Consider the following 10,817-nt stretch of genomic DNA (forward strand, 5'->3'; position numbering starts at 1 on the left):
GACCTTCCTGGGTAGAGGTCTAGGGCGGAAGCAAGGCTTCCACACTGGGTAAAGGGCCAGGGCCTTGCTCAGGAAGCAGAATTTTAGCTCCCAGCGCCTTAGGAAAGCCTGCTCAAGGCCTGAGATTTTGAGTGAGGATCGGAAGGGGCGGAGGCTTGGAGGCTCCTGCAATTTCAGATTCTCAAAGCCCTCAAGAGAAGAGAGAAGCTGAAGCTGAGGGCAGGAAGGAGCAGCCAGAGGGAGTAAGAAGGGCCGTCGAGAGAGAAAGGCAAGAGGAGACCCAGAATGGTGCTGTAACCAGGGTGGTGCTGGCGGCAAAGGGAGGAATCCACCGGCCCCAGCAAGAGTGCAGGGCGCGGGGCCCGGCCTGCCCTACACCGGGCCGCCTCTGATCACGTTTTCAGGGCCACTGCCTGCCGGCGCAGACAATGCTGGGGGAGCCTTTGAAGTCCGAAAGGGATGCCGCGGTGGGAGCCGGGGGACTCGCCTCCCTTCTCCCGTCCTCCTGGGGGGGAAGGGGCCAGCAGGACAAAACCCGGAGTCGGTCACAGCCGCCCCGAAACGCGAGAGACAAAAGGAAAACAAACAGGTTTGGAGCCAGGCGCACGGTGCCGTGTCTGTCCCCTGCCCCGCCGTGCGGGGATGATGGATGACTGCAGCCTGCCAGCTCGCTTGCCGGGCAGGCCCCGCTATTTACATAACACTGGCGTTCCACCGGTCACCTCTGACATGGCACTGCCTGGGGCCCAGGCCTTGTGGCCTCGTGGTTCCTTGAGCCAGGGACTGTGATAGCCTGTGAAGGCAGGGCCAGGCCAGGGCTGGCCCATGTGCCCAGCCTCCGGGGGGAGCCCTGGATCTGGCGAAAGGTGGGACAGTAGGCCTGGGCTCCTCCCTGCCAGTCTTGCGAGGAGGAGGCAGTGGCAGTGACGCCAGTGTACCCACAGAGGGTCAGGCAGCAAAGGACTGCTGGGCTTCCATCCCTGCCCAGAGAACCCTGTGGGCTGGGGTTCTGGGGGCCCCAGCCCAGGTTCCCCACCCCCATGTCCCCAGCCTGTGCTGCCCGGAACACATTCCTTGCCCCAAGTCTGTAGCCCATGCCTCTGCGGCCCATTTCCAGCCTCAGAGCCCAGCAGAAGCTTCCGGTGGGCTCCATCTTTCGCTCCGGTTCCAATGGGCAGCAGCAGAAGCTTCCGGTGGGCTCCATCTTTCGCTCAGGTTCCAATGGGCAGTGTGGCTCCCATCCCATGTCTTCCCCTTCCCATGAATTCAGGAGACTGAACTAGGACCAGGATCAGAGAAGAGATTTAGGCCTTACCTTGTGGCAGGTCTTCAAGGTGTCTCCAGCGTAGTGGTGGTGGGGGGTCACTTCATCCTGGGAAGGGAGAGAGGAGCTGTTAGCCTTTCCAGGCAGGAAACTTCACCCCCACACTCTCTCCAGCATGTGCTTTCCTGTCCCTGTGTGCCTAGGGCTTTCTGGCACCCTGTAGGCTGAGGGACAAATGCTCCAGATAGAGGGGTTGGTGATTCAGACATGCTGAGTGGGCTCTGACTCGGGCTCATTGGAGTATACAGCAACCAAAGTGAAAATTCAGAAAGCAGCAGTGGCTGATTGCAGGGGAACTGTGGCTCTCGGGACACTAACCAAGCACAGGAAAGTCAGATCATAGTTTGCACACTCTTCCGTGGAGGCAGACATGGGCATCTGGGCTTGGGGGCACGGCTTATAAGGCCTATAGGTTTTTGTGCAGCTGCTGATACGGTAGGGTACCTGGCAACTGAGGACTCGAGCCTCAACCACTCCCTTAGTTTTTTTTTCCCTTGATTCCTGAGAGAAAAAAAATGACAGGTGCTAGCTGGATACAGTGGTGCCTACCTGTGACCTAGCACTCTGGGAGGCTGAAGCAGGAAGATCAAAAGTTTTTACCCAGCTTTGGCAACTTAGTGACATCCTGCCTCTAAATAAAACATTTAGTCAGGGGGTGGAAATGTAGCTCGCTGTGAAAGCCCTGAGTTTAACCCTTAGTAGAGGCTGGGGTAGAGACAGATGCCAAGGTATCTATTAGTGCAAGTAGATGTCCGAGAGGAGACAAGAACCAAAGCCAGGGACTGAGAAGACTCAGCTCCACAGGAACAGCCTGTGACAGCACCTTCTACGCTGTGATGAGTCCCAGCAGCCCCTGCTGGGGGTGGAGTGAGGACGGGGAAATGGCCCTGACAACATAGCGCTTCTTCAACCAATACATGACTCAGCCCAGCTTGAGGTCTGAAGTAGGAGTTTGGGGAACCAGGTTCAAATGGGACAGACTCGGTGCACAGAGGGAAAGCCTGAGGAGCCCTCCACCTGCCCACCTGGCCCCACCTGGCCCCACCCATCCTTGCCTGAGCCAGGCCCCACATCCTGACCTCAGCATTCACCCCGATTGGGAGGGTTTACTGTTTGTTACCTTTTCTTCTTCTCTCTCCCTCATTTGTGGCTTATCAATGATGCAAGAGGAATAACTCCAATTTCCTTAGACCTTGTAATCCCCAAATCAGATTGTGGGATTGTGGGAGATGAGGTGACCTTGTACGGGGCTCCCAGAATGCCACCTTGTCCCACCGCTCACTCTCCTGTTTCCAGGATGTACTTAGACAGATAATGCTAATTGCATTTGACATGTCCTCTTAAGGAGGGCTCGGTTCTCTGCCAGCATTTGTCACCTGTGCTGGGCTGCTAGGGCAGAGGGTGCCCCCTGGGGTAGAGCCCACCTTGCAGGATACAGACTAAGAGGGCTGGGGGCTGGATGGGCAGCAAGTGGTTAGAGAAAGCTGCACTGTGGGCCACTGTGTGACCCAGAAAGCAAAGCAGGGGGTCTGCAGAGAGCTGTTGGACATTGAGATGAGGGGGGCAGCAGAGAGAAAGGGGGATGCCACACAAAGCGGAAGAAGTGGGCTGAGAGGCCTACAGAGGAACAGGGCTAGACTGGAGGGGAGATATGACTTGGGAAAGTGGCAGGAGTGAGCCTGGATTCTGGGCCACACTCACAGACTCCTGGGGCTCTGCTGGGAGGCCCTGGGTGAACTTGGGGGACAGAGCTCACGTCCCGGCCAGTCTGCCCTGGGCCTCGGCTGGGGTGTCATTGCCATCCTGTCCATCCCAAGCTCAACTGCCTGAGATCCCTCAAGGCACCCGGCCAGCCTCTTGAACCCCCAAAGCCCCCCAACTCCATAACTCCAGTATCTCCCTTCCACCACCTTTTTTTCCCCTCCCATCCTCCCCGGCAAGTGTGCATTTATTAATTCATGAGGCACTAATTAGTTCTTTGTTTAATTTTGTGTTAAACAGACTGACCGGAATGATAACGACTTGCAGCGCGGTGTTGCCGTCCCCAACCACCCCTGTTTTCTGACAACAAGGGAGTGCGGGAGACCGGAGCGTTGAACCCAAATCCCTCAGCAGTTGCACTTCATTAAGTCAAAATGTGACAAGAAGCTTAGAGAGCAACTTGCAGATCTGATCATACAGAACAATCGGGGAGGAAACTTTCCAGGAGTTGGTCGGGGCTGCCGGCGGGAGGAGGGGCAGAGCTGTCTATGCACAGGACCAGGACAACGCTTGAGTCCTGTCCCTCACCTGCCTGCCTGGGCAGGTGGTGTGGCTCACAGCAGCAGAGAGGCTGTCTCTTGGTGGAGTCAGGGACACTGGGTGGATTCTAGGTCCCCAGTAGGAGCCCAAGAAGTATCCAGTAGTCAGTAGTCAGGCTTTCACTCTCTCTTGAACCCAGTGCCTTGTGCACAGTAGGCAAGCACTCTAGTGCTGAGTAGCATCCCTAGCCTCATTTCTTGCCTGGATATCTTCTTCTTTAGCTTTCACTAAGTTCCTGAGTTGCCCAGCCTGGGCTCCAGTTTGCAGTCTTGCTGCCTCAGTCTCCCAGAATGCTGGGATTACAGGTTGTCCCAACATCCCCAGCCACCTAGGTATCTTCTCCTGTCTTTACCCTTCACTGGACCTAATGTCTGGTGTTTATCCTTGTGGGTGAGTGGTTAGCACACCCTGGGTATAGAGTCAGAAAGCTGATATGTAAAGGAAGGAGTCTATGAGGTGGGGAGAGAAGTTTAGCAGCTGGGAAAGTCCAGAGAGCGGGCCCTACCCCAGGCAGGCTGAGGTTGAGTGAAACCCTTCCAAGCTAAGAAAGAAAAGGGATATGCTCAGGGGTTATGGCAGAAAGTATCTAAGAGATGCCAGGGTATCTACTGTCTGCCAGCAGTCCAACCTCTCTCCCTCCATCTGTCTTTCCACTCATCCATCCATCTACTCTTTGCCTAATGTTCTTGATCCTAGATACTTCGACCAGACAATTGAGGATGGAAAGATTAAAGGCTCTGTGCAGAGGGGTTAGGCAGATCAGAATCAGATCCAGGTCCTGCAGCTTATAGGCTGAGGTGGCTGACAGCACACAGCAGAGTTCACAGTGACAACAGCCTTGTGGCCTCTTCTCTCCTATCTGTGTGAAAGAGCAGAATCTTGGCCTGAGAGATGCCAAGCTGCCAACTCCATTGGCCATGGCACAGGCAAGGATGGTTGGTACCAAAAGCAAGCCCTGTCCTGGGCTGAAGGCAACGGCTCTGTGCCTCTTCTGTGGACCCTGAGTGAAGAGAGGATGGAGGAAAGCAGAAAGAGAGGCACACAGAAAGTTGACAGTTGAGCCCTCCTATATGTGACGTGCCTACTATCACCTTTCTGTTGGCTACTACACTTGTGTGGGGGAGCCCTGACCTCCAAGAAGCCAACCCGGCCTCCTGACCAGATCGGAAGCACAGTGGTCTCCCACCAGAGCTGGGCAGCCCTAGGCTGGCTTCTGTTAATTTGCTGTCAGGCTGCCTAAGCAAACCAATTAAAACTAATCATTAATTATAAAAAAGAGAGAGAGAGAGAGAGAGAGAGAGAGAGAGAGAGAGAGAGAGAGAGAGAACAGTAGGAGAGAGAAAAGGGTGAAAGATGGGGATAAGGAGGAAGAAGGAAGTGGGCCAGAGAAGGGAGACCCTGAGGACCTGCAGGCAGCAGAGTGGCAGGGAACAACGGGTGACCAGCATACCAGGACTTGAAGGAGGCTCATCCATCCGCTGTCCCCTCTGGCTGCAGCCACCGCCTGTCCAGGACTCAGCCTTGGAGCCTGTCCCCCACGGCTGCCCAGCTCCATATGGATGAGGCCACACTGTTTATGCAGCACAGCCAGGCTCCTGCCCTGCCGCTCCTACCTGCTCCCCAGCCCTCTAGGGCCATGGAGGCTCGGGACAGCTGTTGGGCTGCCCAGCTACACCCCATTGCTGTCTCTAGCCCCTGCCCCCAGCCCACCGCCCCATCCTCTCCCTGGCCAGCCCTTTCACAGGGTCTGGGGCCATGTCAGCCCGGCAGCTTGAAGAGGGGGGCGGCATAGACAACAAGGGGCAGCGTCATGGAAACGGGCACTTTCCTGGACAAATATTCTGTTTGGCCTCCTTCCTGCATTGAGGAGCTGTCAGGAGCCTGAGTGAGAGCCACACTATCCCGAGACCAGGCGTGACAAAACCTATTTTCTGCCTCAAATTTGATTGATTAAAAAACTTTTTAGGAAAACCATGTTAAAAGACTGAAAAAAGAGAGTGTGTGTATGTGTGAGAAAGAGAGAGAGAGAGGGAGGGAGAGATAGAGGGATAAAGAAAAGAGAATAGCAAGTGCTAGAGGGAGCAGAGATGGGGAAAGAAAGGCCGCAGGCAGGGGCCTAAAAGTCCCCCCTCACTGCAGTGGGGCCGGGACGCATGTCAGTGGGGCTTCTGCAGCATAACCAGGCAAAACAGAGAGGTCAAAGGAAGCCTGGAACTTTTACACAGTGGTTAGCAGGACAATGAGGGGCCGCAGGCTCTGTGCCGTTCAGCAGGTGCGGAACCTCCACGGAGGCAGCAGCCAGAGCCCACAGCCTGTCCCGGCACAGGGACAGAGACCTCCAAGCAGAGAGGGGCAGGTGGCAGCAGCTGTCCAGCAAAGGGAGGAAGAACAGGCCTTTGGATTGGCTCCGTGGTTTTCCCAAACGGAGTCTTGCCTAGGATTTGGCTGAAATCCCGAAAAATTGCGACGAGGTCAAGAGGGAAGGCCTTGCAGATCAGGGGCAGGAAATGGGTTTCCCAGCTTGTTCTTTTGAGCCCTGGCTCAAGGAATGTTTTAAATAATAGGCATAAAATAAGAAGCAGGGTGGCACCCAGCTTGGCTCTTGGTCTGGCAGCTGGTAAAGCCTTGCTCTGTCTGTCTCTGCCCCTGGAATCCTTTGCTGAACACTGCTTTGAGTGGTTTCCATGTCTGCTGGCGGATTTTTCATTTTATTTTTATTTTGAGTCAGGGTCTCGTTATGTACTTTATTTATTTATTTTTATTTTATTTATTTATTTATTTTTTGTTGTAGTGGGGGATTGAACTCAGGACCCTGTGCTTGCCAGGCAGGAACTTATTCTACTGCGCTATCTCCCCGGCCCTTTACTATGTACTTTAGGCTGGCCTTGAACTCACTTATGTAGGCCAGACTGGCCTCAAATTCATGACAATCCTCCTGCCTTGGCTGGATTATCAGCACACCCAGCCACCTAGGGACTCTGAGGGTAGCGGGAGACCCCCTTACTCTCTCAGCGCCTGTCTCTCCTGGGAACCCTTTCTCGAGGAAAAGTGCCATCATCTCGCAGTTCCCTGCCTGGCCAGCACACAGGTGCCTCAGTTCTGTCAGGGCAGGAGCTGACTCTTCCCAGCAAGAAGGGTCTGAGTCGGTGACCTGGTTTGAGTTTGCCCCCTTTTCTCTAGGTGCCTCTTGGTATCTGCTAAGGAGTCATCAAAAAGATTTTTCTGTGCACTGGGAAGGTGTTGGCAGTGTCTGAGCATACCCTGCTCACTGAGGACTCGGCCATGATGCTCCATTATATGTCTCCAGATGGATGATCAAAGACAGAGCCCTGCCGACCTACCACAGGGTGACCCTTGCTGTCTCCAGGCCTGCTCCACAGCAGCCATGGGGTTTTCATTAAGCACATACTGTGTGCCTAACCCTGTACCAGGCCTGAGGAGGATACAAGAACTGAATTGGTAAGAGTGAAGTTTAAATCCCACTGCTCGCTGCTGTGGGATCCACTGAGGCTGCTTAGCACAGTGCCTCGTATAGGAATCACTTGCTATTGGCCTGCAGGATCCCGTCTTTAAAAGCTGGGCAACAGCCAACAATTCTACTCGGAGGCCTAGACTGCAAAGATGGAAAACGGAGACTAAGAAACACAATAGCAAAAAGGTGGACATAATCCTAGTGTCCATCAATCAAGCAAAGGATAAGCATGTGGTATGTCCACATCATGGAATATTATTCAGCTAGGAAGAGGAAGGATGCCCCGACATGGGCTACGACGGAAAACATTATGCTGAGTGACAGGCCAGACGCAGCCAGAGGACTGTATGATTGCATTTATAGGAAATCTCCGGAACAAGAAGCAAATCCATAGAGGCAGAGAGCATCTGAGTGGCTGTCAGGGGCTGGGGGAAGGGGACAGTGGAGGAGTGACTGCTAATAGCTGCAGTTTCTGTGTGGAGTAGTTAAGAAGTTCTGGAACTGGATATTGGTGATGGTTGTCCAACTCTGTGGATGTACTTAATGCAACTGATTGATACACTGTGCATTTTACCACAATAAAATAAAGTGACATCACTTTACAATAAAAGCAGGTGGGAAGAGAAGAAATAGGCATTAGATAAGTCCAGCTAGGGGCAGAAGATAAAGGCCATCATTTCCAGTGGTCCTCTTTTTCTCCAGTCCCCTATGACAATATCAACTGACACCCAAGGTATTCCTAGGTCTCAGCAAGACAGCAGACAGTGTGGAAAGGCACGAGGCTCCCAGATGGGCCTCCCCAGGACACCCCACTCAAGCGCCTTGGCTCCGTGTCCCACATATACCACTTTCCTGCACACACATCGCTTCTTTCCTGGTGAGGTTCCCCATGCACCCACCCGCCTGTGCATCCCTCTGTCTGGCGCCCCACACAACTTCTGCTGCCACCCGGCGTCTAACTCCAATGAGCCCCCTCCAGGGGAGACTGAGCCAACGGCTTCCTTGTTCATCCCGAGGGCTCTAGGGCTTCCCAAGGTCGGGCAGTGCCCCTTGGAAGGGAAAACCCAGCTAACCAGGGAGCCGGGTTCTCCGGGGTCTCCTCAGCCCTCACCCTACCCTCCTGCTTCCGGATGCCTGTGTGCACAGAAACCCCTGCCTTGGCCCGGGAACTGTCAGGAGATCAACAAACAAAAGCTGCTTCTTGACAGGGAGTCATTTATATTTTAGCTTCGTTCCATTATCCTAACGAATCCTTCATCAGCAGATGCAATATTAACAGCAGAAAATCAGCTCATTACATCCGGGGGGATTTCATCAAGTCGGCAATCATGTGTGCAGCTCCCCAAGCCTTCGAGAGGCCAGTGGGGCTGTTATTTATTTATTTTGTTACTTATTTATTTAATTTTTGGGGCTCTTTCCACATAATTGCACTGCATCTTAGATCTTTAATAAATAATTTGCAGGTCCTGAACTGCAGACAGCTCTGCTCTCTGCCATGAGAGCCTGCATTAGCCAAAATATTTACCAATATTTAAGTGTCATTAGACTCAGGAGGGAAGTGGGGAGGGGTACTCATTTCTCCAGGAAACGGCTTGGTTTGGGGCTGGGGTGTTTGGTCCTCCATTTCCTCCAGCCCATTTTTTGGTCCGGGGGTGGCCATCCTGCCCGGGGACCCCAGAGAGCAGCCTGCATCTGCTGCCCTGGCTTTCTGTAGGCTGAGCAGGCACGGAAGAGCAAAGACGGGCCTCAGACGTGGCTCCTCAGAGCCTCCCTTCTTTCCACGCGCCCAAGATTTCCAGTCACACAGCCTGGCCTCCTCAAGGCTCCCAGCTCGAGCGGCCCCGAGCTGCTGGCACCGCCACCACTGCCACCACGGGCCAGCCATGCTTTCACAGGTTTTTCCCAGCGGGGGCTGGATTTTTGCCCAGCCAGGAATGTGCTCCCAGGATGTCAATTCTAATCTCCCCAGCGCTCTGACAGAATTAAGCTTCAGTTTGTCCGACAACATCCCAAAGTTTCAGAAATCCAGGGCAGACTCTCTAATCAGGCTGCAGGACAAAAGTCTGGCCTGACCCTGTCACTTCCATTTATTCCTCCTGTCTGTCTCTGGGCCTCAGCCTTTCTGCAGCTTCCTCCAGCCTTTGCCCTGCCCTGGCCAGCCCCCTTCTGCCCCCCAGCCTCCCAGCCCCGCTCCCCTGTTTCTCCGCCCAACACTTTCCCTCCCCAGCAGCTGGGCTAATCCTGTTGCTCACCATCCAAAGCTCAGGAATCCCTCTGAGCCCGACCTGGCTGGCCCCCGGCCTGCTGGCCCAGCCTTGGTTAACTTCCCGCAGGGAGTGTACAGATTCAGCTTCTCCTGGGCTCCAGGGAGAAGGTGTTCGGTCCAGAGCTGTGCTCAGACTCTGCTTCCCTTGGCCTTCGGCCTGGGCTCGCCACAGCTGCTCCTAAGCATCCCTTGTGCTTCTCAAACTCCATCCTGTTTGAGGGGTCAGCTTGTGGGCCCTAGAAAGCCTTGCCTCTCTGCCATGTTGGGAGACACGGTGGGGGAGGGGCGAGACCTCTCTGCCAATCACCAAGAGTGACTACTGTCAGCAAGACCAGAAGCAGTGCTGGACCTGGGGTAGGAGGGGCCTTTGGCCAGGACCCAGGCCCTTGGCTCTGCTGGGCGGAGGAGCCATCAGGAAGGGCAAAGGAGCATGAACACTAGCCAGACGGGTCACAGGTGCTCCTGGACACTCAAGATGCCTCATCTAGCCCGTGCACAGCACCCAGCCCGCTTCCCGTCCCCACAGCTCTCCTGTGGGCCCAGAGCACTAAAACCTGCCTCCACTCCCACGGGAAGTCGTGCCAACACACCTGTTGGAAGAGGCAAAACCTTTTTGGAAACACACAGAGAAGCACAGAGGGTAGGGGGACCCTGGCTTGAATGTGCTTTGCTCCCATCAGATGCTTCATGGGGGCAGAAGGGCAAAGGGAGGAGGGGTGTGGACAAGGTCCAGGGCTGCAGGCTCTGAGCCGTATGCTGTCCACCAAGTCAAATCAGCGGGAAAACAGATACAAGGTGGGAAGAGAAGGCTCAAGGAGAAAGAATCAAATGCAGATGTCCTGCTGCTGCTCTACCGCTGGCCCTCAAGAAGGCACGAGATGTCCACAGCTGGCAGGAAGGGCAGAAGGCCCTGCAAAGCTGCAGGTGGGCAGGGCCGGGGCGCGCAGCCTTCTCGCCTTTCTCTCTCCAGCCACCTCAGCCTCTAAGCCGCATGGAGTGGAGACCCCTCTCTCAGAGGTGCAAGGAGGGCCGGCTCCTTGCAGTTTCTTCTGCCTTCAGCCCATCTTCTCCACACGCTTGTGTTGGCCTGACCTCACCAGCACAGCCGGCAGGGCCTAGGCCTTAGGAGTCCCCGGGAGGCTTAGACAGAGGGTCTCTGAGCAGGTCTCTCTCTAGAAGAATTAACATTATTCTAGTATTTCACCTAATAGCAGAAAAGTCTGTGGAGGCCTCCGGTGGAGAGTGGATGAAGGTGCCTGTCAGCACTTTCCAGAAAGCAGCCGGTCCCCACAGCTCCCTCTCCACCCCTGCCACTCCTTCTCACTCTGCCCTGTGCTTTTTTTCTGGCCTCAGCTGTCCGCTCTTGTGGCACCAGGGTATTGGTGAGTTATTGAATGTTTTCCTTTTCTTTTTCTGTTCTGTTTCTCTTTTTTCTTTTCTATCTTTTTTTCTTT

At 54.6% G+C, this 10,817-nt stretch overlaps 1 long non-coding RNA gene across 1 annotated transcript in view; it reads right to left on the bottom strand.

Moving 5' to 3' along the window:
* Positions 1 to 1,315: 1,315 nt before the first annotated feature.
* LOC111812111 overlaps positions 1,316 to 10,817 on the bottom strand; it is a 78,646-nt gene continuing 69,144 nt past the window's right edge. The window contains exon 3 of the long non-coding RNA XR_002817703.1: positions 1,316 to 1,372. This is a non-coding gene — a long non-coding RNA (uncharacterized LOC111812111). The remainder of the gene's footprint in view (positions 1,373 to 10,817) is intronic.

This window comes from Octodon degus, unplaced genomic scaffold, assembly GCF_000260255.1.
Source record: "Octodon degus isolate 3935 unplaced genomic scaffold, OctDeg1.0 scaffold00113, whole genome shotgun sequence".
Lineage (NCBI taxonomy): Eukaryota > Metazoa > Chordata > Mammalia > Rodentia > Octodontidae > Octodon > Octodon degus.